Here is a 7,500-nt window from a genome sequence, read left to right on the forward strand (position 1 = left end):
GTTATATCACTAATCAGGCATCCATACTTATTAATAACCTTTATACAATCAAACATAGCAATATACCTAATATACCTCCACTGTGTGATTTCACATGGCGAAGTGAGTAGGCTCTTATAGGAAATATCTAACACTCAGAATCATTCCTGCCGTTTTTTCCCGCCCTCACAATGTCATTACTTAGAACCAGTTCCTAAAATCCATTGGCAATTTGTTTATTGGAAATGCTATTAAGAAAAAAAGCTGTTGTCTTCTGCTTTTCATCCGGATGAAACGTTTTTTTCTGAACTAGTCACTGTGTTACCTCTCTGGAAGCCTATTTTTGAGCCACTGCAAGACGTATATGAACATTCAACGTCTCATCAATTATATTAAGGTTTTTATTTAGTTTTACAATCAAGCTGAACTTTTGAAGATATTGAGGGTTATATTTTGAAGCTTGTTAAATTGGTTTAACAGGATATTAATGTCAAGCTATATTCTAAAAGATATTCAATTTCACGGGAATGCAGCTTTTCAGAGTCTTTTATTAAGAAGAATATTCTCTTTAGTTTATTTTACTTTTCTATTTCAAGGTTTTCTAAGATTCGTCTTTCGCTCCAAGAGACAAATAATTCCAGCATGATAAATGCTGTTGATAAACTAACATTATACCCAGGAAACTCTACTGGCATGACCGCTTTATTTAAACACATTAGCGTGGACAAAACAAAGGCCACTATCAGGGGATGATACTTCTTTATTTGTATTGGCAGAACTGGTGAAAATCTGTGATAAAAAATACAAAAACAAAATTACAATGTGTTAAATACAGTAAGTTGTAAAAATTAAACGTGAAACTCCCAAAATTTATAAAAATTGCGGTGACTATGTATGTTGGTAGAACTTTCCATATTTCCACAGGAATCTAGTAATAATTGGATAAATACCCCGCAGCTAACATTTAGAAATATAATGTGCAAAAATAAATTTGTTAATTACTCTTATGTGTAGTTTTTCTAAAAGTTTGCTCTAATCCAAAGATGTAACTGAATAGATCTCGAGAATCGTGTCTATTACCGGGGATACAATAAGAAGACTTTTTTAAATTGCAATTACTCTTGATTAAGGTCACATACACATTTTTCATATGAGATAATAATCAGATGCTCATAATAACTATAAATCAAATTACTGAAATACTGTGATCGAAATAAACAAAATACAGTAATTCAAATAAATGTTATGCATACATTAATTCAAATAAAGTTATGCATAGCTATTATAAAGCACACTCACCATCTAATATCTCTACAGGGTATGAAAATTTCAGTTATATTCAATGTCGAGCATTGAAAAGTTATATGCAGTAAATGCAGTTAAACACATTCCAAAAAAATCATTTTTCACGATAAGAAACATGTCCATAATGAGTCGAGTGAGGGGTGAAGTCCTTCTGTTGATTACAGATCTTACTTTGTCCTTCCAAACGTGTCTATCGAAACCTTCAAAGGTTTTTACTATGATTTCAATTGGGCAACAATTCGTTTTTATGGTCTTGTCCTTCATAAGGACAATATCTCTTGTTGTAATATCCAAGTGAGTATCAGTCCATTTCCTGTGAAGGGACTGAAGTATAGGCAGGTGTTCCTTCCTCCGAGGAATGAGAAATATGTTGGCTAATGCTTGCTAACCTCCTCCATTCAGTTTTGTATAAGTCCCATTTTGTGAAATTCATTCAATAAATCCTTGGTGAATCTATATTCAGCCTTTTGCGTCATCAGCGTTGATGGTGTTGGTATCAGCAGACATCCTGGATTAGAAGAAACGGGTAAGAGAGGTCTCTATTTGGTAAGTACACTGACCTCTGCCTTGAAGGTATTCAACATACTCTGTTTAAAGTCTTTCCAGTAGCATTAACTAACTTCGAGTCTAGATTTTTCCTGGCCATACTGATCATGTGTTCCCACACTCCTCCCATATGTGATGAATGGAGTGAGTTAAAGATCCATACTGTTTTGTAACCGACGAGGTTGGTTCCATGATCTGAATAGAATGATTTCATTAGCCCTCAGATGGCAGTGAATCTTCTGATAGCACTGACAAACTCAGAAGACTTCATCTCCCCGACAAGTTTGGTGTGTACAACTTGTCATTAAGCATGTGAAAAGAATCGCCCAATGTTTAGAGAATGGCATAAATTCCATGATTCCCACGTGATGCTGTCGTCCAAGGTTCAAATGTGTCAACTCGCACGAGTTGGTGGTGATGCTTCACGGTGGTCTTCTTGAAAATAAAGCATTGTCCGAGATTCGTCCTTCCTCTCACCTTACAAAAAGTCACCTGTTTGTAGATAAGTGATGAGGTCAGTCACTTAGTGCTTGTATGTGCAATCCTGATGCTCTTATTACTCCAATGAATCTATGAGCAATGAATCTATGTGTGATATTCAGGAACTATAATAGGTTTCTTCGTAGAGTTGGTGATTGCAATATTCCTTGATCATCTAGTTATAAGCTAATATTGGCGACTGAGCTTTGCTTGGGAATACATTCTGATACAAAATACAGAAAATTTCCTTACTGCAGACTTCTGATTGAAAAAAAACATTCGGAAATTTTTCAAGAATTCACTTTGCCTTTAAGAACCTTCTCCAGTCAGAAAACTTTTGAAATTGCCTAATTACTCAGTCATTATAATTAGGAATAGCGTATGTTGAGGGAGTGTCTCTGAGATACACTTTCTCAGTCAGTGGTTGCAGAAACTAATTACCAGAGTAGGAACTTTCCATGTATAAACCCTGGGGGTAAGAAATTCAAGTAAAATGTAGATAGCATTCACAACAGAAAATATTCCACCCCTTGTCCTCAAGTAACTATTCAAACAAGACTTGTCTTTTTTTAAATTCTAGCTATATCCAAGACTATACTGTAGAGGCTTTTCTTTGACATCAAATTCTAACTCCTGGAGATTTGTAGCAAGATCACTGAATGTAATAGCTGCCATGACCTCTTTTTCAAACAAATTTGTGCAGTTGAAGGGTTCTTAATTCTCAAATGCGTTCTGAGTGCCTTGAAAATTTTAATGTCATCTTTCACAAAACGTGAGGTTATATAATCAGTCGTCAGTGTGATATGACTGCCATAACAATGATATGACTGCCATAACAATGTTTTCTGTGTTATTTTACAGTTTTAAACTTACTTCAGTAAGTGACAGACTGTTGCTAAGAACATTAACTGTCATTCCCTATTCAATAATTTCCTTGTCAGGTTCATATGAACCAAACACCTCAGATTTGATCTGGTTTCTTCATGGTAAACCCCAAATACTGCTAAGTCCCAACATTTTTTGTTGTGATACAAAGCTGGAACAATCTTTGTATGGTTATTGTCCAAGAATTTAACTCAAGAAATGCAATAAAGAATTCTTTCTTCATGGGATTTCTTTCTCGAGCTACACTCTAAGAATTTTGCTTGTTGAACAGCCTGTTCTCTGCTATTAGGTTGCTGTTGTACTACCTTGAAGGGTTAAATGGTGACCAGCCTCTTATGTATTATTGTGTAAATTCATTTCCCATTCGTCTTATGAACATCTCGTCCCCATAGGTCATTCTGGTTTGTTGCCATTTTTGGTTCTGATTAAAATTGAAGACTCATGCCAAAGTAAGCTAGTCAAGTCTGTATATGGCATCCAGTTTAAGAGGCACATAGGTTTTCTGGACAAGTCTCACTTACAATCACCCATCTAGTTTCAAATCTTGTGCATGAGTTGCACATAATCCGCTTCTATCAAGTCTCTCCTCATTATTCATCGAATGTGACGATCTCCATTGACTATGCAACACAATCTCGGATGTCAGAATTTCTTTATTTGGAACTTGATCACACACTATCAATACCAACAAATTATTTTCCTCTTCTTCTAGATGTTAGAACTTTATCATTACATGTAGACTAGATATAATTGTCTGAAGAGCCTTGGATATCAAATAACCTGACGAATTTTGGTGATGCAAGTGGTTAGTTACTCTGGTAATTTATGGCTGGATACATACAATCTTTCTTTGTTGTATTTATTGGAAATACCATCAGGAAGATTCTTGGTACATGATTTTCCACTGTAAGAGCTGCCACACTCCTCAGAATAATTTTAACTTGCTGAAGGAACATTAGGGACTTAGTGATGCTCCTGGTCTCCCCACCGTGCTCCCTTATAAGTGAACTTAACGAGCCTGTTAGTATTTACTTCTTGTGATGTGTAGTATGGCTGCATGTTTACTCCTACATTCATTGCACGAAATATTGCAGTACATTCACTACTCATATGTTTGTTGATAGCACAATATTTGTAACAGACATATTTTTTCAATAATTTCTTTCTCCATCTAAATCCTCATCAGTTATCAAGTTAATGTTTTCTTTTGTGAGGTATACACCAATTCAAAAACTGGGCTTCTCTAACATTGACACTGGGCTCCTCGGATTTATAGCTGAAATCAGTTTTTTTTTTTTTTTTTTCTTTTGATGCCTAATCTTATACTGAACATTTCATTCTTCACCTGTCTGTGAAGGTGATGAATCTAGTTTGTAGTTGAATTCTGGGGAATTCTTGATTAAACTCATTTCTTTGATTAAAAAAAAAAAAACTCAGTACAAGGTAGAGATGCTGCATTGCTTTGAGCTTAAATTTTTATGCTTTCATGGTCCATTTTTTCTTGAAACCCATTCTGTAATATACCAAAAATCAGTTTGATTTTAGAGGGGGAATCAAAGTTTGCAAGCAGGTTCCTTAAACTGGCATTCTTTATGTACTCAATTTCTGTAAGAATGTCGGAGTAACCATAAATTTGCTGGCTGTCCGTGTTGGCAAATCTCGGAAAGTTGGATAATTTTGCTTTCAAAGAAACCTCCACCATGTCTGGGTGAATTAAAATCTTTCATCCATTCTTTGCAACAATTATTATGGACATCTAGCTAGACTACTGGCATTTGAAGTTTTATTGCTTGATGATTGTTTAGAGGACTCAGTCCCTAGCCATTTTTACGAGAAGGTCCATCTGTTCTGAGTCAGAAATTTGAATTTCATTGATTGCACCTGAAGATGGCTTTTGCACATTGGGAATGAGATCAGTCACTGAAATTTCTGAACTCCCGTGTGTCTGATGGATTGTTACATATTCCATTTAGCATGGACAGTTGCACTGGAGAACCTGGCTGTTGTGGTTCGGTAACAACTATAGGTCATCCTAGTTCAGTTGAGATGTGACGTCAATTTACAATGGTAGTCTCCAGATTAGGAAAACATTTAATACGGCTACATGACTTCTCCTTCCTATCTTTTTTTTTATTCAAAAGTTCCTTATGTCATTTATTGATATCGATTGCTTTTTAAACATACATTTTAACGAATCTTCACTCATAAAGTATTATATTTTGATATTAGAACGAATTCTTTTCACCTTATATTTTTACAATAAGAACACTATTGAGAACGGGGTTTTAATCCCTCTATATTTACGCAAATCAATGAAATTTCTTTATAATCTTCAATGTCTGCTTGAAAAAAAATATGCAAAGAATTGCAAACGGATCACGAAGCAAAATGTTCAGCCGGCAGAGGAGAGAGAGAGAGAGAGAGAATGAGATGGAGATGAGAGAGAGAGAGAGAGAGAGCGAGAGAGAGAGAGAGAGGAGAGATCTATTTAATGCGTTAGTATATTTCTTTAATTGCTTTTTGTTTTTTGTAAATACACAGCGATGGTATATTTTAATCGATAATATTGTTAAAGAATTCATACAGTACACTGCCTCATGGAGGAAGCTTAAGAAGACTTCTGCAAAGAGAGATTATTATCAGAGAGACCTGGATGATATCCTTGGAATATCCCTTATTATTCTTCGGGACCTTTCTGTGTGTTCCCAGTGTGGCAATACCAACAAAAGACAGATATCATATTTGCTCAAATGATTGGATTCTTTTTTTTTTTAGCTCTTTTGCCGACAGCCGCTTGTCTAATTCTTTTCCTTAATTATCCAAGGCAATTTCTGGAGAACTAACTTACTATTTACCTCAAACAATGTTGTGCTACGTTAGGATGATGGCAAAGGCTTTCGTTTCAGTTGGATATACAAAAGTAAGGCTTGCTTGCTTTATACACGTTCCTCAAAAGCCTTCTAACAAATTAAGGAATAATTCGAGTACTATATTGAAAAATAAATAAGAAACTTGAGACTCTGTGATCTGAGACCAACTTAAACAACGTTTTGGCTTTATTTCTGTAATCACGATGATTTATAGAGACTCCGTACTCATTTATGTTCCTAACTGAACATGAGGGTTTTCATGATTTAATACAGGATTTTATATGTGGCTAAATTTTTCTGATCCTTATTAGTACCATTCTGATTGTGAATGCTTTTATACTTTATGAATCTTGTTTTTCTTAAGAATAAAGTAGGAAACGAAACAAGGCAAATATTCCCCAAAAATATTTCTGAGAAAGTCACATATCAAACTTAGCTTTTATTACATCTAAGACAGCGTTTTTTCAACTTAGTTATCTGATAGATATTAAAACAATTTAAACAATATAACATGTTTAAAACTGGCTAATCTAAACAGAGTAATGAAGGTCTGGGACTATATAAACTAGATTGTCCCATAGGAACTGTGTGATTACTTATCTTGTAGATATTTAAAACATTTATTATTTAAACAATTGAAAAACTGACTAATCTAACCGGATAATAAAGGTCTTTAGATGATCCAGATAAAAAAGGAACTGTGTATATATTTACATAGATGGATCGGCCATATTAGGCACATGACCAAACAAAACTGAAGTCGTTTTAACGCGCGGGTATTAATGTTAAACAGACCAATGAGAGATAAAACAGGCTTAGTTACTGACACATTCATTTCATCATTATTAAGTAAATGTTTATTCTACACTGATTATTAGTGGCTGACTGAATGTCAAGTCAGTCAGATTGCCTTCGATAACCGTATAGACAATAAGCGTAGTCCATGAATTAAATAAAAAAGTACATAAATATGAAAATTCATGTATATAAAAAGCACAGCCCTTATATACTATTGCTCAAGCTAAGAGATTATATTAAAGCAAAATTCTCCTATCCAATTGATATAATAGTCCGTTTTCAGGAAAGGAAATATTTATCACACTGGAAGAACGGGTGTAGTGTAGTAAAAGTCGAGAGAAGTATTGGACAGATGTGTGTATGTTTTTATTGCGAATATAAAGGTCATTGATGTTATATTTAAATGAAAATGAGGCATTCTGGTCACTTAATTTTTGGTTGGAAAGACAATGATCATTGATATTATATTTAAAACAAGGAATTCTGAGCAACTTTGATGATAATTTTTCCATTCCCAACCTAATGATCAATATAAAAAAAAAATCGAATGACTTTCTTTCATTTCAATCCCATTTACTTCACAATGAGATTACATCAGCAATTATTATCCTCTTAGATTCTCAGTCTCTAGCAATGG

Source organism: Macrobrachium nipponense, chromosome 6 (assembly GCF_015104395.2).
Source record: "Macrobrachium nipponense isolate FS-2020 chromosome 6, ASM1510439v2, whole genome shotgun sequence".
NCBI classification, from domain to species: domain Eukaryota; kingdom Metazoa; phylum Arthropoda; class Malacostraca; order Decapoda; family Palaemonidae; genus Macrobrachium; species Macrobrachium nipponense.